Source organism: Phoca vitulina, unplaced genomic scaffold (genome assembly GCF_004348235.1).
Source record: "Phoca vitulina isolate PV1807 unplaced genomic scaffold, GSC_HSeal_1.0 scaffold19, whole genome shotgun sequence".
Lineage (NCBI taxonomy): Eukaryota > Metazoa > Chordata > Mammalia > Carnivora > Phocidae > Phoca > Phoca vitulina.
Window position 1 is genome coordinate 1383750 of NW_022589722.1, and position 25187 is coordinate 1408936.

The following is a 25187-nucleotide window of genomic DNA, read 5'->3' on the forward strand; positions in this document are numbered from 1 at the left end:
GGAAGGTTGATCTGCCTGCATGTCAGCCCCTTATTCTGAGTTACATATGCTGTCTATCCACCCATGATATGTAACTATTATTTTGTGTATATATACCTGAGTACTTTAATAGGAGTGTTTCACAACTAGTGAAATATGCAAAATGAAAAACATTTTTTTCAAATAAGAAGTCCGTGTGATGTATTAGTTTTTAGAACAAATGCTCATTTATTTTCAAGCAGGTTTATTGTTCCAGTTTTACATCTATACCTTTGCCCAACTCAGAGAAGTACACACCACTTCTCATCCCCTATCTCCCTACTCTAACCATATCTAGGTAGAGAAAATTGATGTAGAGAAGTGTCATGGTATAGTGTAGTGAGAATAAGGATTAGAAAAGACAGACCACTGACTTTAAGTTATAATTTCACCATTGTCACCATGGGCAAACTACGTAATTCTCTGAACCTCCTTTTTTTTCACTTTGAAAATGGGGAGCATCACTCAAGAGTTTTATAAGAATTAAATGAAAATTAATGTAATGTGAAGGGCATGTCACAACTCTCAGCACATATTGTAATCATTATTATTATGGTGATATTTTTTTATATGCCTCCCAAAGGAGAGAAAAACATGGCTATACCTACACATAATGGACACAGGATAGTTTCAGAATTCTTGTAATCCCAGCATGGGATGAAGGCTGTTCCATGCACAGCAGCCCAAATAGAATAATTTACATAGCTTTCTTCACAGTTTAAATGAAAGCTGGGATCAGAATCATTCGGAATCATTTGTTTGTCAGTCATGTGTTCAGACGTGGTTTGGTTATTTGAAGTCAAATTATAAATGGGCAGTAGAGTTGGAAATTTAATTTAAACATTTTCATGCTAAGATTAGTGCTTTGTCCACCAGATCAATGGTTTTCAAACTTTATATCTTAGCAGAAAACCTCTTTCTTCAAATGAAATATTACTCCAAATTCAGTATAGTGTGTAAAACAGCTAAGAGTACATCTGCTCTGGTTTAGGAAGTGGTTCTGATCTCTTGGCTACTTCCCATAGCAGCCACTGAGATGCATTTGAAAAGCTTAAGAGGCTTTTCAAAGCACAATATAAAGAAGTGTACCTGATTAGCTTTTACCAAAGAATAATTCCCTTCCCATTGAGCTTTGGACTGACTGACTTGTTCTTGGTGCTTATCACATGTAGAAGTATATATTTAATAACTATAATTAAAATGTCTCTATAGTGTATGCTGAAGTTCAAGACTGTTGGTTCACTGCTAGATCCTCAGCTCTTAGAATAATGCCTGGCAATAGTAGGCAATAAAAACATTAAGCAATTCACATAAAATGTACAAGTTTATATTACAGTAGTAATCAAAAAATCATGTAGCATAATTCTTGTTCTGGGTAGGATAATTTATTTTTTAAAGATTTTATTTATTTATTTGACAGAGAGAGACACAGCAAGAGAGGGAACACAGGCTCGGGGAGTGGGAGAGGGAGAAGCAGGCTTCCTGCCGAGCAGGGAGCCCCGATGCGGGGCTTGATGCAGGGCTCGATCCCAGGACCCTGGGATCATGACCTGAGCCGAAGGCAGACGCTTAACCGACTGAGCCACCCAGGCGCCCCTGGGTAGGATAATTTAATGATCCAATATTGACTGTTATGGAAAATTACATTTCATATTATAGAATACAGTGTGCTAATAAAAATATTAAGAATTTATTCAGTATTTCACTGATCCCAACATTTTTTTTTTTTTTTTTTGCATTTTAAAGTCTCTGAACTTAGAATGCATCTCATAATAAATGGAAGTCTAAAAGTTGCTGTCAGCCAGGTGTCGGCTGACATATGATGTGAATATCTTCAATTGTCATTTTCCAGCAAGTTCAAGATCAAAGCATCATACATACGATGAAATAATATAGTACTCTAAAATTTGGAGAGCATTTTAATAGCTGACATAAAATAAGACTGGCATATGCAACTATGATTGAAACAGTTGTTAAAATGCTGAAATACATTCTTATCTGATTGGTAAATAGTTACTTCCTTGAGCCTCTTCTCACTACTGCCACCCCACCCGTTACTGCTTTAGCTTCTTCCCTGGACATCCTCTCCCAAGCCTATGACATTTAGTAAGTATAGGATTAATGGCCTGCATAGTAGGGACTCTCCAGTACTCTGCTCCAGTTCAAAGCCAGTGTCCTTTCTGATTATCAGTGCCCATGGCATAAAACTTAAAAATTGTTATTATCATACCAATTACACATCATTTAAAAAAATACGATTCAACCCTGAGAGTAAGGCAAAGGAATTGTTGTGATCCCCAAATTTTAGATATGGAGAAATAAGGCTCGGCACAGCAAACCTTATTTGGAGCTGATGCCTAAAGTAATAGAGACAGAACAAGGTGGGTAATCGCCAATCCAAGCAAGCACAGGCACAAAATTTGTGAGATTGAAAGATCAAGTTAAAATAGGCAAAATCTCAGTAAAAGATAAACAGACAACTAATTCAAAGGCATTCCCTCAGCCACGGAATGCCAGTGTGTGCTTCCTCTTAGTGAAGTAGCTCATACCTAAGAATAGTTAGCTTGGGTCCTACAAATGAAGCTAAGAAAAAGCACATGGCTAGATTCAGTAGTAGTGAGGGCATGCACTGAATATCAGCCCTCTCCTGATGGTTCTGACGTTGCTCCGTGACAGGAAGGACCCCTCCAAGAAGGGCCTTTATAGGCTGTACCTCAGCTGCTTTCACTGTTGCCAGAGAGGTTGTCTGTGTTCTTACCATAATATGGGCACTGAGAAAAATATAGAAGAGAATAGAGACACATGAAGTAAAGGTGGGGAGAAAATAGAAGATGAGTAAAGATGAAGTAGGAAGTAATTGAAGAATGAAGAAAAATACTACAAAGCAATATAACACAATTATATGGTTTATGATTTCAAGTTATTGAGAAGTGTAAAAAGTATGTCTTTCCAATACTATGTAGCCTCAGAAAGACAGTATAAAATGTAGAAACAAAAAACTCTGCATTTTTACATGTATCCATCATTATGGTATCCTACAGGATAGTTTCACTGCCCGAAAAATTCTCTGTGTTCCACCTGTTTATCCCTCTGCCTTAACTTCAGGCAACTACTGATCTTTTTACTTTATAGTTTGGGCTTTTACAGAATGTCACATAGTTGGAAACAAACAGAATGCATGCCATTCACCTACTAAAGGACATCTTGGTTGCTTCCAAGTTTTGGCAATTATCAGTAAAGCTTCTGTAAACATCCATGTGCAGGTTGTTGTATAGACCTAAGCTTTCAGCTTTTGGAGTAAACGCCAAAGAGAGTGATTGCTGGATCCTATGGTAGGAGTGTCTTTAGTTTTGTAAGAAAAAGACAGGTTTGCCAAACTGTCTTCCAAAGTGTCTGCCATTTTACATTCTTGTCAAGCAATGAATAAGAGTTCTGTTGCTCCAAGTTCTCACCAGCATTTGGTGTTGTCAGTGTTCTGGATTTTGGCAATTCTAATATAGGAATACAGGAATATAGTAGTATCTAATATAGGAATATAGTGGTATCTCAGTGTTTTAAATTCATACCCATTTTTAAAATCAGGTTGTTTTCTTGCTGAGTTTTAGGAGTTCTTTTTTTAAATTTTATTTTATTATGTTAATCACCATACATTACATCATTAGTTTTTGATGTAGTGTTCCATGATTCATTGCTTGCATATAACACCCAGTGCTCCATTCAGTACATGCCCTCTTTAATACCCATCACCAGGCTAACCCATCCCCACACCCCCCTCCCCTCTTCTTTTTATATTTCAGGTAACAGTCCTTTATTAGATGTGTCTTTGGCAAATATCTTCTCCCAGTCTGTGGCTTGTCTTCTCATGCTTTTGACAGTGTCTTTCACAAAGCAGAAGTTTTTAATTAATTATTTTCTGCATTATTTTGTATCTGAATGGTCATCACCCAAACCCAAGATCACCTAGACTTTTTACTCTGTTATCTCCTAGAATTTTTTAAATTTTGAGTTTTGCATTTAGGTCTATGATCCATTTTGGGTTAATTTTTATGAAGGTGTAAGGTCTGTGTTAAGATTCTCTGTCTCTGTCTCTCTTCCCCAAACCCTCCCTCTCTTTTGTTCATGTAGATGTCCAGTTGTTCTCCCACAAATGGTTGAAAAGATTTACTTTTTCTCCATCGTATTGCCTTTGTTCCTTTATCAAAGACCAGTTGACTGCATTGTGTGGGATTTGTTTGGGGGCTGTCTATTCTATTCCATTGATCTATTTGTCTGTTCTTTTTACCAATACCACACTGTCTTGATTACTGTACTTTATAGTGAGTCTTGAAGTTAGTGTAGCATCAATTCTCCAAAGAGTATTTTGAAATAAAATTTAAGCTGGCAACAAAGGTAGAGAATTCCTCAGAAGTCAGAAATGACAAGAAAACATGAATATAAGGATGAATAAGTCTAGATATCTAATGTACAGCATGATAACTCTAGTTAATAATGCTGTGTATCGAATACTGAAAATTTGCTGAGAGTAGATTTCAATTGCTTTCATCACACACGCACACACAATGATAACTATGTGAGGATATGATATGTTGATTGTCTATAGTAATCATTTCACTTCATATAGGTATATAAAATCATCAGGTTGCACACCTTAATTATATGTATAAATAATTTTTATTAAAAGTAAAATAAAAAATGTTAAGTTATAAAAATTATAAAAAGAAAGAAAACACAAATATATAGATGTAGCAGGTAATTGCCTAAGAGTTATCTCTTCAGGGTAAGGGGGGATGTACCCTCTAGAAACTGGCAGAAGCAGTCAGAAATCTTTCTGAGTTGGATAGTTTAAACTCACACCTCTAAAAATTTTCATTAATATAGATCTAAAGAACATAAACTAAAACAATAACAAAATCACTAAACACCTTGGAAAACAAGTTAGTAGAGTGAAAATCAACAGAAAAAAGAAACTATAAAATTAGTCCATTGAACCAGGCAGGTAGTAGAATTATCAGATATAGAATATAAATAAAAATAGTCATCTTTAATTTGATGAAATACATAAAATATTTGCTATTTCTGCACCTAAAAATGGATTTGAAAGTATAATGAATCAACAAAAGATTGGTAAAATTAGGAAGCTTTGAAAAAACTGGGTAGGAATTCTAGATGAAATATGACTGATAAAATCATAAAAATTAACTATAATTGATATAAATGTAATAGGTGGATTAAATATAAAATTAAATAGGAAGAAAAAAAATTATTGAACCTGGTGTACTGTTGTTATGCATTATCTATACAATTAGCTATTAAATTCCAAGGACAAGGGATGCCTGGGTGACTCAGTTGGTTAAGCGGCTGCCTTCAGCTCAGGTCATGATCCCAGGGTCCTGGGATTGAGCCCTGTGTCAGGCTCTCTGCTCAGTGGGAAGTCTGCTTCTCCCTCTGGCACTGCCCCCTGCTCATGTGCACTCTCTCTCTCAAATAAATAAATAAAATCTTTAAAAAAAAATTCCAAAGACAGCACACTCTGTTTTGTTTGTGTTCGTTTGTTTTTAGATATGGAGAGAGAGAGAGAAAGTGGGGGGAGGAGCAGAGGGAGAAGGAGAGAGAGAATCTTAAGCAGGCTCTATGCCCAGCTCAGAGCCCGACTGGGGGCTCTGATCTCAGGATCCTGAGATCATGACCTGACTTGAAATCAAGAGTCAGAAGCTTAACCGACTGTGCCACCCAGGCGCCCCTATTTTGGATTGTTACCTAATGTTATAAACCTGAGATTTACTCAAGACTCACATGACCTAAAGTACCTGCATTTTTCTGTAGAGACTTAAGAAATTCTTTCTGTCTTCTGGCTCTACAACTCAAAAGAATATATTAATGAGTGTTCTTGACCTCTGTGAATGTGGAACACACTCAGCTGTGTTCTCAAACAACTCGAAACTCACCAGTTGCCTTCGTATTCACAATATAAGGAAAAGGGCAAAAGTATAAGACTTAGAAGAAGGTTCCTGATTTGTCACTAACTAGCTGTTGCATCCTGGGTAAATCACTGAACTTTTCTGAATCTTAGTTTTCTTATTTGAAAGAAAGTGATTGTTTTTTCTTTATTATGAAAGAAATCCATTTTCATTTGTGAATTTATCTTTGAGTATAGCTAAGTAAATACATAAAGACTAATTCCCTATCCTTAGGTTAGTAATTGGACAATGTGATGAGGAGCTCTAGTAAATATCTATACCCAAGGAATTAATGTCTAAGATTTAGTCTTCATATTTTGAGATAGCTGCTTCAGGAGAAAGGAGAATGGAATGCTATTTGTTGAACAACCAGAATACTCTCTAGGGAATTTATGTATCTCATTGTATGTTCACAACATCCTTGTAAGAAAAACTTAATTATCCCCCCCTTTTTTTTTTTTGAGAAAGAAGCTAAGGGGTTTTTTTTTTTTTTTTTAAGATTTTTTTATTTATTTGAGAGACAGAGTGAGAGAGAGAGAGCACAAGTGGGGAGGGAGGGAGAGGGAGAAGCAGACTCCCCCACTGAGCAGGGAGCCCGATGCAGGGCTCGATCCCAGGACCCTGGGATCATGACCTGAGCCAAAGGCAGACCCTTAACCAGCTGAGCCACCCAGGTGCCCCTGAAGCTAAGGTTTTGAGCTTATGTAAGAATAGTATGAATTTGAACCTACATCTGGCTGACTCCAAAGCCACAGTGTTTCCACTCTTTATCAGGAAGCCATATTTTCCCACGAAGTACTTCTTAATGTCATGTTTCTGAATATGGAAATGAATGACATTTTTAAAATGTTCTTAATATACCAGCTGTAATAAATAACACAGAATTTCTTTTTCTCTTGTGGATAACTTTTGGAAAATAAGGAGTAATTGTGAAATAAAGTTTTCCATATTTGGTCTCAGAGGAATTTGTAAATTTCTACTAAACCTATTCAGATATTAAATTATGGAAAAGCACAATGAGCATGCTAGCCATAAAAATTATGTTTGAATTGGTAAAAAAAAAAAAACCCACAGTATTCTGTAATGCTGTACTTTTATTATGGGAAATGGTTTCTGAATAATAGCTTTTTCACACATTTGGAGAATAAGTAAATTTATGATTATTTGAAGCAAACTTCTTATCTCTGTTCACTGAAAATCTCAAATAATTTTTAGCTACTTATGTTTCTGTGCTCTAAAAAAATTATAAAACAGCATATTTTGACCTGAAGATAGTAGAACTTGTTGATTTTTTTTTCTTTTCCTTTTTTGTTTTCTCCTTTTAAAACTTAAATGTAAATGGTTTGGCTTAGTTATTTGTTTGTTTTTCAAATTAGGAAAACAATTTTATAGAGAGAAAAAAATTTACAAGTTGAACACAAAATCATAGACATTAATAAGATATACTATATTTGGTTAGATTAACTATTTCTATGGGGGTACTTTAGTCTGAATTCTAATAGAAGGAAAGGAGAGGTTTTACTGGCTTCACATTCAAAATTGACCAGTGGTAGTGTCATGAGACAATTCTCTGGCATTTCTAAATGTTCTGGAAGTGTGGCAGTAACTACCCTTTTTTTCCAGACCATCTTTTAAAAAAATATTTATAGACCAAACAGCCTTACGAGATAAAGATGGTATCCCCTCTGAAGCAAAAGGCTGATTTGCTTGATGTCCAGTATAACAGAGGTAATGTTTTCTCATCAGTACAAAAAGCAGCTGATTTGTAACCCATTATAAGATACTTAGCTCCCTAAACTTAGGATGCTTCAGCTGTGACACAAACCTACCTTGAGCTTAGTATCTACCTGGACTTTCTTCATTTCACACTTGTTGAAATTAAGGGGCAAAGGGAACCACCACAAATATGCCGATACTCATGTTGCTTGCTATGCTCTGAATAATAAAGCCCTTTGTCCCTGACCCAGGAGTCTTGTGTCTTCTGCCAACATTCATAAAACAGTGCCAGGCTAGCCTTCTACCTGAGAATATGATCAAATCTCACAACCCTCAGAGTTCTTGACGTAGAAAAATTTTAATTTCTCAATTTAAGAAAGAAAGGATTTGCGAACTTTATCCCATCTTCTTGATTGATTTGTGTTGCGGAATGCTGTCAGTAACCATGAGTGTGTACTTACTGCTTATCAACTATAGTTTTAAGAAACACTAACTTAAAATATTTTAGGACTGTAACAGTGTGTCAAATTTGCCTGGATGCAGCTATGATTTTAAGAGAGGTGTTATGTGAATTAGCACAAATAAACCTTATCCCATGAAACATGCAATTTTCTATTACAGAGAGAGAGAAAAAAGTCTTGAAATCATGCAGACCTTGGTTCAAAAATCAAAATTGCCATTTCTAAGGTTTGCATCCACCAGAAACAAGAAATGATAGAAGTTTCTTATTTACAGTACATAAATGATTTCTTAAGTTTGCCTCACAGATTGGCAAGACATGTATTATTCCCACTTTACAATTGATGAAACTAAGATTTGAAGTGGTTTGTAATTTGTAATTCAATTCTCTCTCCACCACACCAAGCTATATTAAATTTGCATCATTTATTTTATTTTATTTTATTATTTTTTAAAGATTTTATTTATTTATTTGACAGAGAGAGACACAGCAAGAGAGGGAACACAAGCAGGGGGAGTAGAAGAGAGAGAAGCAGGCTCCCCGCTGATCAGGGAACCCAATGTGGGGCTTGATCCCAGGACCCTGGGATCATGACCTGAGTGGAAGGCAGACGCTTAACGACTGAGCCACCCAGCCTCCCCTAAGCAGTATTTTAATGACCTATTTTTCCAACTTAGTGAAATATATCGAAAGCCAACTATGGTTAGTATTTCTTGTATATAGACTGAGAATCCTTTAGTTGTAAATGATACCTTGACTTTAGGAAAGATGCTTACAGCAAGTGCATAGAAAACAAAAGATAAAAAATTGTTAAAACTTAAGTGCAGAAACACTTTTGGACAAAGAAGCATTATATGAGTTTTATGATATTGGAATAGAGAAATAAATTTGGACAGAAAAAGTGAAAGAATTAGAGGGCTAACAAATGGTATAGAACTTCCATGTGGGAAAATAAAGAGGGGTAGATAAATTTTTTTCTGAAACAAGCATAAATTCAGAATATAATTTAAGAACAATCTTACATGTGAACTTATTGTAACATGATCGCAATCTGATAGTACCTCTACATAGCTGACAGAATTGAAATCATATCATCTCTGGAAAAATATATTTTTATTTATAATAAAATAAGGCACTATGAGTCAAACCAATAGAAAAATAGACATCATGAAAAAGGACAAATAATTTATATTAATATTTATTAGACACTGATTATAAGATAAATATGCTTACTTTAAGCAATAGAAGCTATCTTGGAAATATCTGCAACGAGAGCAGATTTGAGAAAACTGAATATAAATTTTAGAAATGAAAAATAAAATAATTGAAATTAAGGTATATAATATGGGTTTACCTGCAGATCAGACAAAGCTGAAGAAATAATGAACTTGAAAATTTTATGTGAAAACGTTATCTAGAATCTAGTGCAGAGAAGCCAATAGATGAGAAAAATTAGGAAATAAAAATATATAGAGAAAGTTAGAGAAGGTTTAATTATGTCTAAATAGAATTCTGGAGGATAGGCAAGATAGAATGAGGCAATGGCCATATCCAGTAAGATAATGACTGAAAAATTTTCTGAACTGGATAACAAACATCATCAACAGATTCAAGAAATTGAATCATTAGCAGGATAAATTAAAAAATAATCCAGAGCTACTCATCACAGTAAAACTTTATACAACAGAAAACAAAAAAATCTTAGAAAAAGAGGACACATATTATCAATGAAGTTGTAGTTAGAATGACAGCTGATGTCTTAAAACCAACAAGAGAAGGTAGAAGAGAGTAGGATATCTTTAATGATCTGAAAGTTGTATGAATGAAAGTTACTGTCAAACTGAAATTCACCAGAATAAGAACAAAATACAGACATTTTCTTTTTTTTTTTTTTGAGGTACGAGTTTAAATATTTTTTTTTGTTTGTTTTCAATCACGATTGTATATTTTTACTTATTTTTCATTTTATTTTATTTTTTTCATCATAAGTATGTTCTTTAATCCCCATCCCCTATTTCCCTCATCCCCCCACCAACTTCCCCTCTGGTAACCATCAGTTTGTTCTCTATAGTTAAGAGTCTGTTTCTTGGTTTGTCTCTCTCTCTTTTTTCCCTTTGCTCATTTGTTTTGTTTCTTAAATTACATGAATGAGTGAGATCATATGGTATTTGTCTTTCTCTGATGGGCTTATTTCATTTAGTATTATCCTCTCTAGCTGTATCCATGTTGTTGCAAATGGCAAGATTTCATTCTTTTCTATAGCTGAATAATATTCCATTGTATGTATATACAACATTTTCTTTATTCATTCATCTATTAACAGACACTTGGGATGCTTCCATAGTTTGGCTATTGTAAATAATGCTGCAGTAAACATAGGGGTGCATGTGTCCCTTTGATTTAGTGTTTTTGAATTTTGGGGGTAAATACCCAGTAGTGTGATTCCTGGATCATATGGCGGTTCTATTTTTAATTTCTTGAAGTACCTCCCTATTGTTTTCCATAGTGGCTGCACCAGTTTGCATTCCCACCAACAGTGCAAGAAGCTTCCTTTTTCTCCACCTCCTTCAACACTTCTTTTCTCTTGTGTTTTTGATTTTAGTCATTCTGACAAGTGTGAAGTGATACTGAATTGTAGTTTTGATGTGTATTTCCCTGATGATAAGTAATGTTGAGCATCTTTTCATGTTTCTGTTGGCCATCTGTATATCTTCTTTGAAGAAATGTCAGTTCAGGTCTTCTGCCCATTTTTAATTGGATTATTTGGTTTTGGAGTGTTGAGTTGTATCAGTTCTTTATATATTTTGGATACTATCACTTTATCAGATATGTCACTTGCAAATATCATCTCCCATTTAGTAGGTTGCCTTTTGGTTTTGTTGTTTCCTTTGCTGTGCAGAAACTTTTTATTGTGTTGTAGTCCCAATAGTTTATTTTTGCTTTTATTTCCCTTGCCTTAGGAGACCTATCTAAAATATCTTGCTATGGCCGATGTCAGAGAGATTACTGCCGGTGCTCTCTTCAAGGATTTTTATTGTTTCAGGTCTCTCATTTAACCCTTTAGTCCATTTTGAGTTTATTTTTGTGTATAGTCAAAGTGGTCCAGTTTCATTCTTTTGCATGTGGCTGTTCAGTATTCCCAACACCATTTGTTGAAGAGACTGTCTTTTTCCCATTGTATATTCATTCCTCCTTTGTCAAAGATTAATTGACCATATAACCATGGCTTTACTTCTGGGCTCTCTATTCTGTTCTATTGATCGATGTGTCAATTTTTATGCCAGTACTATACTGTTTTAATTATTACTGCTTTATAATATAACTAAGTGTGAAATTGTGATGCCTCCAGTTTTATTTTTCAAGATTGCTTTGGCTATTTGAGGTCTTTTATGGTTCCATACAAATTTTAGGATTGTTTTTTCTAGTCCTGTGAAAAATGTTATTGGTATTTTTGAAAGGATTGCAATAATTGTGTAGATTGCTTTGGGTAGTGTAGACATTTTAACAATATTTGTTATGCCAATCCATGAGCATGGAATGTCTTTCCATTTCTTTGAGTCATCTTGAATTTTTTTCATCAGTATCTTATAATTTTCAGAGTACAAATCTTTCACCTTTTTAGTTAAGTTTATTCCTAGATATTTTATTGTTTTTGGTGCAATTGTAAATGGGATAGTTTTCTTAATTTCACTTTCTGCTACTTCATTATTAGTGTATAGGAATGCAACATATTTCTGTACGTTGATTTTGTATCCTGCGACTTTACTGATTTCATTTATCAGTTCTAATAGTTATTGGTGGAGTCTTTAGGGTTTTCTATATATAATATCATGTCATCTGTATATAGTAAGAGTTTTCCTTCTTCCTTACCAATTTGGATGCCATTTATTTCTTTATGTTGTCTAATTGCTATGGCTAGGATTTCCAGTACTATGTTGAATGAAAGTGGTGAGAGAGGACAAACTTGTCTTGTTCCTGACCTTAGAGGAAAAGCTCTCAGTTTTTCACCATAGAGTATGGTGTTGGCTGTGGGTTTTTCATATAAGGCTTTTATTGTGTTGAGATTTGTTCCCTCTAGGCCTACTTTGCAAAGCATTTTTATCATGAATGGATGTTGTACTTTGTTGAATGTTTTTTTCTGCCTCTATTGAAATGATCATATGGAGTTTTTTTATATATATATGTACCCTGATGTTTACTGTAGCATTATTTATAATAGCCAAGGTATAGAAGCAACCCAAGCGTCCACTGATAGATGAATGTATAAAGAAGTTATGGTATATACATATGCAATGTAATATTACTCAGTCATAAAAAACGATGAAATCTTGCCATTCATAACAACATGGATGGACCGAAAAGGCATTATGCCAAGTGAAATAAGTCAGACAGAGAAAGACAAATACTATATGATTTCATTATATATGAACCGAGAAAACAAAACAAATGAATAAACAAATAAACAAAATAAAACAGAAACAGACTCATAAATACAGAGAACAAACTAATGGTTGCCAGAGGAGGATACATAAAATAGGTGAAAGGGATTAATAGGTACAAATTTCCAGTTATACAATAAAAAGTCATGAGGATGTAAAGTACAGCATAGGGAATATAGTCAATAAGATTGTAAGAACTTTGTATGGTGACAGATGGTAACTACACTTATTATGGTGAGCATATTATAATGCATGTAATTGTCAAATTACTATGTTATGCATCAGAAACTAATATAATATTATATGTCAACTATACTTCAGTTAAAAATAATTAAATACATAAATGGGAGAAATTTACTGGTCCAAAAAAATCCAAAAAACAAAAACGCCTTGGTCAGACCACCAGGTTTGAGTGCCTGACCCAGCATTACTACCTGTGAGCAACTCACTAAACTCTTGCTGTGCCTCCCTTTTCATCCCTGGTTATAACTGTACCTACTTCACTGAGTGGTTGTGAGGATTAACTGAGATAATTCATCTAACATATTTAGAAGAAAGCCTGACACATGGTCAGGGGTCTAGAATGTTATTGGGTGGGTTACAGATTTGATCTCTTCAAACAAATACTCAACATATCTAAGTGGAGCTTCATTACATCAACAGTAATCTGAGGGATGAAAATTTTATACTCTTCTACTACAGGTCTCTATAACTATATTTAAATATTAATTTTTGCAGAGCAGAAATTCAGGTGCTAGAAATCACAGATAACTGAATATCAGAGATATATATATTGTCTCCCTAATAATACAAATCTAGGAATTTTGGGACTGCAATTATGGTAGCCTTTTTGAACTAGCATAATTAAAAATGGGGGGAGGGTTAATAGAGCTGCAATTGAACTTCAGGAAGCAAGAGAGTTAGAGCCTTGTATACCCTCAGGATTTCTTTCTCACTTGTCTCTGGCTTTACTCTTCCCTCTCACTGTTGACCGGCTCTCTGCTTCCCAGGCCACAGGGTCAAAAATACTATTCTCAACAATTCCAAATTTAAATGTTAATGCTCCAGCCATCAGAGCAACAGAATGAATCAATTCAATCAGCTCTACCCATTCCCCCAGACCAACAGATCGGGTTACCTTATGTGACCCTTTTTGGCAAATATGCTTCCCATCCATGATCCCGTCAACTGTGACCCTTTAGTAAACATGCCCACTGGGAGTCTCTTTACAATGTGTGCATGGAGGGAAGGGGGAAGACCCAGAAAGGAGCGGCTAAGAGTTAACCCAGAGGGTGTCTACTAACTGTTGGTCTCTAAATCTCTGTTGGGACAAAGAAATTAGAAGTGCTAAAAACTACAGATAATAAAGATAGTTTAGAGGAAATGAGAACTCTGAAATAATAATATATCAAAAATTTTATTAATTTAGGGCTTAGGACTTTATACCTTACTTCTGTCCAAAAACTGATAAGAATAAAAAAATGCTTGATTTACAGAATCTTATTTTACCAAATAATTTGGGGAGGGGGCACATCCATTAGTAAGGCAAAATGGCACAGCTGTGGTTTATGTCAAATCACATTTGACTATTGTTAAAATCAGTATCTGTGAATTATTAATACAGCATTTAGTGTCATCCTTGTGTGGGGACCATGCTAATCTCTGTATCATTCCAATTTTAGTATATGTGCTGCTGAAGCAAGCACTATTAATATAACATTTAGAACTGAATTCTTTTAAGAGACTATATTTCACCTTGTAGCTGATATTCAGCAAATGATTTTCTGTATATTTAATTTATCCTGCAATTGCTGACTGTGGGATTTAGAAAACCCTAAGTAATATGTGTGTTTACTGCAAAGATTATTGTCTATTCTCATCATATAAGATCTAAAACTAAAGTTCCCTGTCCCTGATAAACAGATAAAGTAGCAATGTGTGATCATATGGTTTTTATTCTTTCTCTTATTGATGTGACATATCACATTGATTTGTGACTATTGAACCACCCTTGCATCCTGGGAATAAATACTACTTGATTGTGATGTATAATTTTTTTGTGTATTGTTGGATTTGGTTTGATAATATTTTGTTGAGGATTTTTGCATCTATATTCATAAGAGATATTGGCCTGTAGTACTCTTTTTGTTGTTGTGTCTTTATTTGGTTTTGGTATCAGGGTGATAGAGACCTCACAGAATTTGGAGGTTTTCTTTCCTCTTCTATTTTTTTGGATAGTTTGAGAAGAATGGGTATTAACTACTTTAAATGTTTGGTAGAATTTGCCTGTGAAGCCATCTGGTCCTGGATTTTTGTTTGTTGGGAAGTTTTTGATTACTGATTCAATTTCATTGCTATTTATTGGGCTGTTCAAATTTTGTATTTCTTCCTGCTTTAGTTTTGGTAAGTTATATGTTTCTAGGAATTTATCCATTTCTTCTAGGTTGTCCAATTTATTGTCATATAGGTTTTAATAATATTCTGTTACAATTGTTTGTATTTCTGTGGTCTTGGTTGCTATTTCTTATCTTTCATTGGTAATTTTGATTATTTGGGTCCTCTCTCTCTTTTTTTTTCTTTCTGATGAGTTTGGCTAGAGGTTTATCAATTTTATTGATCTTTTCAAAGAACCAGCTCCTTGTTTCATTGACTGTTCTATTGTTTTTTTGTTTGTTTGTTTTTAGTTGCTATATCATTTATTCCTGATCTAATCTTGATTATTTCCTTCCTTTTGCTGGGTTGGGTTTTGTTTGTTCTTCTTCTTCTAGTTCTTTTAGGTGTAAGGTTAGATTTTTTATTTGAGATTTTTCTTGCTTCCTGAGGTAGGCTTGTATTGCTATAAACTTCCCACTTAGAACCACTTTTGCTGCATCCCAAAGATTTTGGACTGTTGCATTTTCATTTTAATTTGTTTTCATGTAATTTTTTATTTCTTTGATTTCTTGGTTGACCCATTCATTTTTTAGTAGCATGTTATTTAACCTCCATGTATTTGTGCTCTTTCCAGATTTTTTCTTGTGGTTCATTTCTAGTTTCATATCATTGTGGTCAGGAAAGATGCATGGTATGACTTCAATTTTTTGACTTTGTTGAGACATGTTTTTGGCCTAATATGTGATCTGTTCTGGAGAATGTTCCTTGTGCACTTGAAAGAATGTGTATTCTACTGATTTAGGATGGAATGTTCTGGATATGTCTGTCAATCTATCTGGTCCAGTGTATCATTCAGAGCCACTGTTTCCTTGTTGATTTTCTACTTGGATGATCTGTCCATCAATGTAAGTGGGGTGTTAAAGTCCCTTGGTATTATTATATTACTATCAATTATTTTTTATGTTTGTTAGTAACTGTTTCATGTATCTGGGTACTCCCATGGTGGGTGCATAAATATTTACCTTTGTTATATCCTCTTGTTGGATTGCCCCCTTTATTATTATATAGTGTCCTTTTGTCTCTTATTACAGTCTTTGTTTTAAAGTCTATTTTGTCCAATGTAAGTATTGCTACGCCGGCTTTATTTTGGCATCCATTTGCATGATAAATGTTTCTCCATCCCCTCATTTTCAATCTGCAGGTGTCTTTCAGTCTGAATGAGTTTCTTATAAGCAGTATACAGATGGGTCAATTTTTTCCCAATCCTTCACCTTATGTCTTTTGAATGGAGCATTTTTTCCATTTACATTCAAAGTAATTATTGGGGCACCTGGGTGGCTCAGTTGGTTAAGCGACTGCCTTCGGCTCAGGTCATGATCCCAGAGTCCCGGGATCGAGTCCCACATCGGGCTCCCTGCTCAGCAGGGAGTCTGCTTCTCCCTCTGACCCTAGCCCCTCTTGGGCTCTCTCTCTCACTCTCTCTCTCTCTCAAATAAATAAATAAAATCTTTAAAAAAAAAAACAAAGTAATTATTGATAGATATGTATTTATTGCCATTTTGTTACTTTTTTGTGGTTATTTCTATAGATTTTCTCTGTTTCCTTTCTTCTCTTGCTCTCTTTCATGGTTTGTAGGCTTTCTTTAGTGATATACTTAAATTCCTCTTTCTTTATTCTTTGCATATCTATTACTGGTTTTTAATTTGTGGTTACCATTAGGTTTGCATATAACATCTTTCATATAGCAGTCTATATAAGTTGATGATTGCTTAAGTTTAACCCATTCTTTATTCCTCTCCCTCACCAATATTTTAGGTATATGGTATCATATTTTACATCCTTTTATTTTATGAATCCCATGACTGATTTTGAAAGAAATATTTATTTTTACTGCTTTTGTATTTTTTTCTTTTTCATACTCTCACTTACGGTCTTCCTTTCTATTCAGAGTCCCCTTTAACATTTCTTGTTAGTGGTCCTGAACTCCTTTAGTTTTTGTATGTGTAAGAAAATCTTTATCTCTCCTTCTATTCTGAATGATAGTCTTGCTGGATAGAGTATTCTTGGCTGCAGACTTTTCGCTTTCAGCACTTTGAATATATCACACCACTCCTTTCTGGCCTGCAGTTTCTGCTGAAAAATCTTAGCACCTCATGGGGTTTCCCCTTATAGGTAACTGACTCCTTTTCTCTTGCTGCTTTTAAAATTTGTTCTTTATCACTACTTTTTGCCATTTTAATTACTATGTGTCTTGGTGTGGACCTCCTTAGGTTGAATTTCTGGGGGATCTCTGTGCCTCCAGCAACTGGATATGTTTCCTTTCCCAGATTAGGGAAAATTTTCAGCTATTATTTCTTCAAATAAATTTTCTACTCCTTTATCTCTCTCTTCTTCTGCTGAGATCCCAACAATGTGGATGTTATTACACTTGATGGAGTCACTGAGTTCCCTGAAACTATTCTCAATTTGCATAATTCTCTTTCCTCTCCTTTGCTCAGCTTTGTTACTTTCCATTACTCTGTCTTCCAGGTCATTAATTCATTCCTCTCTTTCATCTAGCCTGCTATTTATTTCATCAAGTGTATTTTTAATTTCATTTATCATGCTTTTCATCTCTGATTGGTTCTTTTTTTTTTGTATCTCTGTGTTAAGGGTCTCACTGATGTCCTCCACTTTTCTCTCCAGCACAGTGAGTATCTTTATGATCATTACTTTAAATTCTCTATCAGGCATACTATTTATATCTGTTTTGCTTTGGTCTCTTGCTGTGATTTGGTCCTCTTCTTTCATTTGGAAGATGTTTCCCTGTCTCCTCATTTTGTCTGACTTTCTGTGTCTGTTTCTATGTGTTAGGAAAGTCGGCTACGTCTCTTGCTCTTATTGATAATACCCTTATGAAGAAGAGGTCCTGTTCCCCAGGTCCTGGTGCTGCAGGGAGTGTCTCCTTTGTGTGTTGCATATGCTCTGCTGTTGAGTCTTGGCCTCTTTTTCCTTCAAGTCAGTGGTCTGCAGAGGCTCTTTTTGCGTCTTATGGCCAGCAAGGTGTGTGGTGGTCTGCCTACGATCTGCCCCTGCCACCTCTGGAACTGAGGTCCTGCACAACATGTGGGTCAGGATATGTGGTGTTAACAAGGTTTGCACCAGTCTTCTGAAGATGGGACCTGCGGCACTGGGACTGAAGAGAGAATGACTGGGAAGGGCGGATCCACTTAAGCACAGGGCTTGGTGCACACAAAAATTGAGTGTTGACACCATGCTGTTTTCTGCAGGTGACTGTTGTTTATGCTGGAGGGGAGGGGAAGGGAATGGCACCTGCCAGCTCTTTTGTTCCTGGAGAGATCTCCCGATGATTGCTGTCTTTCTGGGCCACAGTTTGAGATAAACAGATCACTCTCCCTCCCATCTGCCCCTGGTGTTTTTCAAATGCTGGGTCTACACTGTAACTGCATTGGCTGTTTGTCATACTGTCTTTTTAAGTGTCGGGGCTCCACTTCCTAAGGCTGTCTGCACTCTCCCAGAGTCAAGCCCAGTGATTTTTAAAATTCCAGGCTTTAAGCCCCACTGGCTTTAAGAACTCTCAAAATTCAGCCCCTTTCACTTTCAAAGGCAAGTATTATGGAAATTTGTCCTTCCTGTTTGTGGGCTCCCTGGTGTGACTCTGTTTTCTACCCTTCTCTGTGCCACCAGCTCCCTCCCTAAAGCGGACATCCACAGTCTGTTTCATTCTCCTTGTGCCTTCATTCTTCTTTCCTTCTTTGATGTGGCCTCTTCCCTGCCTTTAGTTTTGGAGTTTGTTCTGCCAGTCTTTGGGTCATTTTCTGGGTTATTTATGCTGATTATGGTTGTTATCTAGTTGTATCCATGGGAAGTGGTGAGCTTAGGGTCCTCTTACTCTGACATCTTCCCAGCTGACCTCACCATAGACATTTTCATATTAACAAAAACTGAGTTTGCTACTAATAGACACTTATTAAACAAACTTATTTAAAGGAACAGTCCTTTTCTCAAGAAAATCCCAGATGAAAACTCCATGTGCCAAGAAAATAGAAAAAAATAAGAAATAGGAAATATGTTGGTAAAATCAAACATAAATTGACAGTATGAATAGCAATAATCACATCTTGTGAAATTAAATGTCACAAGTGAAATTAAATGTCACAAGTCAAATCAGATAAAATTTACATATAAGTCAAAATGGAGCTAAGTTGAGTTAAAATATTCTATGATTCTTAAATTCCCTAGGAGGAGGGAAAAATTTGTTAATTTTAGATTATGTTAACCATATATATTATGATTTCCAGGATAAAAACTAAAATGAATATATACAAACAATGTTATTTCCACACTAGTGGGAAAAAGCAAAACAGAACAATAAAGTAAAAGAAGCACTCAATCCAAAATGAAGCCAAGAAAAAGAAACATAGTATAAAGAAAAAGAACATAGTATATTCAGGGGTGCCTGGATAGCTCAGTTGGTTAAACATCTGAATTTTGATTTTGGCTCAGGTCATGATCTCAGGGTCATGAGATCAAGCCCCACATCAGGTTCCACTCTGGCAGTGGAGCCTGCTTAAGATTCTCTCCCTCCCTCTCCCTCCATCACATCAACAGGCTAAAAAAGAAAAATCACATGATATCTATAGAAGCAAAAAAACATTTCACAAAACCCACCTATTTATGATAAAAACTCAATAAACCAGGAAGAGGGGAGCTTCTTCAACTTGATAAAGAATTTTTACAAAACCCTTACAGTTAACATCATACTTAATGGTAAGAAATACAAAGTTTTCCCACTAAGATCAGGTACAAGACAGGGATATTGATTCTGATAATATTCTGGTTGGTATATAAGACTCTGGGTTTGGAAATAAGAAATCTTACTCAGAATACGAGAATTTTACCAAAAGTTTGTCAACAAGTCTAGGTGATAAAAAGGCCCTGTGAGCTTAGGTTTACATTAACTCCTTGTTTTCAACTACCAAATCAAGTGTAAAGTAAATGATTATTGAGATACCTATATCCTTAATGTAAAATGGAAAAACAAGGTTGGGGCGCCTGGGTGGCTCAGTCGTTAAGCGTCTGCCTTCGGCTCCGGTCATGATCCCAGGGTCCTGGGATCGAGCCCCGCATCGGGCTCCCTGCTCGGCGGGAAGCCTGCTTCTCCCTCTCCCTCTGCCTGCCGCTCTGCCTACTTGTGCTCTCTCTCTGTCAAATAAATAAATAAAATCTTTAAAAAAAAAAAAATTAATCACCTTCCAAAATGGAAAGTACCAGGCCTAGAAGGGTTCCTGGTGAATTCTATCAAACATTTAGGAAAGAAATTATACAAATTCTCTATAATCTCTTTCAAAGGATAGAAGCAGAAGGGATACTTTCTAATTCATCTGTAAGGCCAGAATTAACCTCATACTAAAGACGGACAAAAACTATACAAGAAAAGAAAACTACGGATTTTCAATAATGTGATACAGAAAATCCTCAATAAAATATTAGCAAATCAAATCCAACAATTTATAAAGAAAATTATACACATTACACATTATCTAATGACCAATTGGGACTTACCCCATATATGTAGAGCTGGTTAAACATTCAAAAATCATGGGGCACCTGGGTGGCTCAGTCAGTTAAGTGTCTGCCTTTGGTCAGGTCATGATCCTGGGGTCTTAGGATCGAGCCCTGCATTGTGCTCCCTGCTCAGTGGAGAGTCTGCTTCTCCCTCTACCCCTTCTCCTGCTCATACTCTCTCTCTCTCAAATAAATAAAGAATCCTAAAAAAAGCTGACATGTGGTCAGAGTCAAAAATCAGTGTGTCTATCACATCAACAGGCTAAAAAAGAAAAATCACATGGTATCTATAGAAGCAAAAAAACATTTCACAAAACCCACCTATTTATGATAAAAACTCAATAAACCAGGAAGAGGGGAACTTCTTCAACTTGATAAAGAATTTTTACAAAACTCTTACAGTTAACATCATACTTAATGGTAAGAAATACGAAGTTTTCCCACTAAGATCAGGTACAAGACAGGGATATTGACTCTGACCACTTCTTTTCAACCTTGTACTGGAAATCCTAACTAATGCAATACACAAGAAAAGGAAATAAAAGGTATACAGAATAGGAAGAAAGAAATGAATTTTTTTTTCAGAATACATGATCATCTATATAGAAAATTTAAAAGAACCAACAAGAAAACTTCTGAAACTAATAAGCAATTATAGCAAAGCTTCAGATGTAGGGTTAATATATAAGAGCCAATCACTTTCTTATATACTAGTAACGAATAAGTGAAGTTTGAAGTTAAAAACACAGAACCATTTACATTGCCACCCCCAACTTAAATGCTTAGGTATAAATCTAACAAAATATGTATAAATTCTGTATGAGAGAAGTTACAAAACTTTGATGAAATAAATCAAAGAACTCAATATAATTGATAAGTATGCTATGTTCCTGGATAAATAAACTCAATATTAGCAAGATTTCAGTGCTTCTTATCTTGATTTATAGATTAAATGAAATCCCAGCAAGTCATTTTGTGGATATTAACAAACTGATTCTAAAATTTATATAAAGAGGCAAAATGCCCAGGATAGCCAACACAATATTGAAGGAAAAGAACAAATTTAGAGGACTGACAATATTTGACTTCAAGATTTGCTGTAAACCTACAGTGTGGTATTGGCAAAAGAATAAACAAGTAATGGAAAAGCATATAGATAACCCAGAAATAGACCCACACAAATATGGTCAACTGATCTTTGATGAAGGAGCAAAGATAATACTACAGAGTAAAGACTGTCTTTTCAACAAATGGTGGAAGAACAAAGTGGATATCCTCATATTAAAAAAAAAAAATGAATCTAGACACAGACATTATACCACTCACAAAATTTAACTCAAAATGGATCACAGACCTAAATGTAAAATGCAAAACTCTAAGACTCCTAGAATATAACATAGAAGAAAATCTAGATTTAGGTGACCTTGGGCATAGCTATGACTTTTTAGATACAACACTAGTGGCACAATGCATGAAACATAATTGATAAGTTGGACTTCAATAAAATTAAAAATTTGTGTTCTGCTGAAGACAATGTCAAGAGAATGAGAAGACAAGCCATAGACTGGGAGAAAATATTTGCAAAACATTTATCTAATTAATGGCCACTATCAAAAATATACAAAGAACTCCTAAATCTCAACAAAAAGAAAATGAATAACCCAGTTTAAAAAATGGGCCAATGACCTTAAGGACACTTCACTAAAGATAATATACAGATGGCAAATAAGCATATGAAAAGATGTACCACATCCTATGTCCTCAAGGAAATGTAAATTACAACAAGATATCACTTTACACCTATTAGAATGGCCAAAATCTGGAATGATGACAACACCAAATTCTGACAAGGACATGGAGCAACGGAACTCTTTCATTGCTGATAGGAGTGCAAAATGTTCAGCCACTTTGGAAGACAGTTTGGAACTTTCTTATAAAACTAGAAATAATAGCGCACCTGGGTGGCTCAGTCGGTTGTGTCTGCCTTCAGCTCAGGTCATGTTCTCAGGGTCCTGGGATCCAGTCCCTCATCAGGCTCCCTGCTCAGTGGGGAGTCTGCTTCTCCCTCTCTCTCTGCCTCTCCCCACTGCTTGTGCTCTCATTTGCTCTCTCTCTCAAATGAATAAATATCTTTAATTAAAAAAATAAAACTAGAAATATTTTTACTGAATGATCCAGCAATCTTACTCTTTGGTAATTATTCAAATGAATTGAAAACTTATGTCCCCACAGAAATCTGCACACACATATTTTTAGCAGCTTTATTCATAATTGCCAAAATTTGAAAGCAACCAAGACATCCTTCAGTAGATAAATGAATAAACTGTAGCACATCAGACGATGGAATATTATTCAACAATGAAAGTAGATGAGCTACCAAGCTATGAAAAACATGGAGGAACATTAAATGCATATTACTAAGTGAAAGAAGCCAACCTGAAAAGGCTATTATATGTATGATTCCAACTATGTGACATTCTGGAAAAGGTAAAACTGTGGGGATAGTAAAAAGATCAGTATTGCCAGGGGCCAGGATTGGGGAGAAGGGGTCAAGAGGCAGAGCACAGAGGATTTTTAGAGCAGTGAAAACTACTCTGCATGATACCATAGTGATGGATACATTGTCATTATATATTTGTCCAAACTCACAGAAAGTATAACATCAAGAGTGAACCCTAATATAAACTATGGACTTTGAATGATTATGATGTCTCAGTGTAGGTTCATAGATTATAACAAAGGTACCACTGTGGTGGGGAGTGGAAGTATGTCAATAATGGGAGAGGTTTTGAATATGTAAGGGAAGGGAGTATACAGAGAAATGTCTATACCTTCAAATTTTGTTTTAAACCTAAAACTGCTCTAAAAAAATGAATGCTGTTATTTTATATTAAAGAAGTACCAAAGAGAAGTCAAAAATTCCAAACTATATTGAGATTTTTATTATATCTTTCTTATTAATTTATAGAACAAGCACTCAAAAAAATCAGTAAAGACATGGTTTGATAAACCAATTTAATAACATTTGCTTAAAGGACATATATAAAACAACAACTGGAGGAAGCACACAAGACATTTACAAAACTTTGACTTATACTGGCCTTAAATCAGGTCTCAAAAATTACTTAAGGATTGAAGGACACCTGGGTGACTCAGTCGTTAAGCGTCTGCCTTCGGCTCAGGTCATGATCCCAGGGTCCTGGGATTGAGCCCCACATCGGGCTCCCTGCTCAGCGGGAAGCCTGCCTCTCCCTCTACCACTCCCCCTGCTTGTGTTCCCTCCCTCGCTGTGTCTCTCTCTGTCAAATAAATAAATAGAATCTTTTAAAAAATTACTTAATTGAAATCATGTGCAGTATGTTTTTTGAATATAATGCTAATAAACTATAAATGAATGATACCAATAATACTAATGATGATAGTACTAATAATGAACTAATACTATAAATGAATGATAAATCAATATAACTAGATAATCTTTACTCTCTTGGAAATTAGGAAACATCTGAAAAATTCATGAGTCAAAAAATCATAAATATTTTAAAAAATAACTAAATAATAAAAAAATCTATATATCATAATATAAAAGCAATAGCCAATGAATTTTTTTAAAGTAAATCAATTCATCAATAAAGCTAAATTTTTTGAAAGAAATTTGATGAATTCCTGGCAAGTCTGATTATGAAAATAAAAGAGAAAGCACAAATAACCAGTATCAGCAATGAAAATGAGGCAGGATGACAAATGATACAGTCTAAAACTATAGTAAGGAAATATTGTGAACAACCCTATGGCAGTACATTTGAAAATTTGGAGAAAATGATCAAGTCTTAGAAAAATATGATACTGAAACTAACCTTAACTCTAATCTTAAACCTAGCATTATAGGCAAGCAACCAGGAAGGAAAAAATTTTCAACCTGTGACAGTACTTTTTTTTTTTATTTTGTTAGTTAACATACAGTGCAATATTGGTTTCTGGGGTAGAATTCAGTGATTCATCACTTACATACAACACCCAGTGTTCATCACAACAAGTGCCCTCTTTAATACCCATCCCCCACCCACCTCTCTCCATCCATCCTCAGTTTGTTCTCTATCATTAAGAGTCACTGTGGCTTGTTTCCCTCTCCCAAATGTCCATCAACTGATGAATGGATAAAGAAGATGTGATAGTATTTTTTTATTTTATTATGTTAGTCACCATACATTACATCATTAGTTTTTGATGTAGTGTTCCATGATTCATTGTTTGCATATAACACCCAGTGCTCCATGCAATATGTGCCCTCCTTAATACCCATCACCAGGCTAACCCATCCCCTACCCCCCTCCCCTCTAGAACCCTCAGTTTGTTTCTCAGAGTCCATAGTCTCTCATGGTTTGTCTCCCCCTCCGATTTCTCCCCCTTCATTTTTCCCTTCCTACTATCTTCCCCCCCCCTTTTTTTTTAACATATAATGTGTTATTTGTTTCAGAGGTGCAGGTCTGTGATTCATCAGTCTTACACAATTCACAGTGCCGTGATAGTATTTTTAAAATTATATACCAAAGAATGTGTCTCACAAAATATGTGCAAGACCTTATCAGGAAAATTGTAAAACTCTATCAAGAATGTTAAAGAAAAACTAAATAAATCTATGAATTGAAATACTAA

General features: G+C 35.2%; 1 protein-coding gene and 1 non-coding gene across 2 annotated transcripts in view; one reads left to right on the forward strand and one right to left on the reverse strand.

The window, feature by feature from the left end:
• The window catches only part of LRRIQ1 (leucine rich repeats and IQ motif containing 1), a 189669-nt gene that overhangs the window by 140347 nt on the left and 24135 nt on the right, over positions 1 to 25187 (forward strand). The window lies entirely within an intron of this gene.
• Positions 14191 to 14296, reverse strand: LOC116640159. Its single transcript, XR_004300984.1, has one exon. It is a non-coding gene; the product is annotated as a U6 spliceosomal RNA (small nuclear RNA).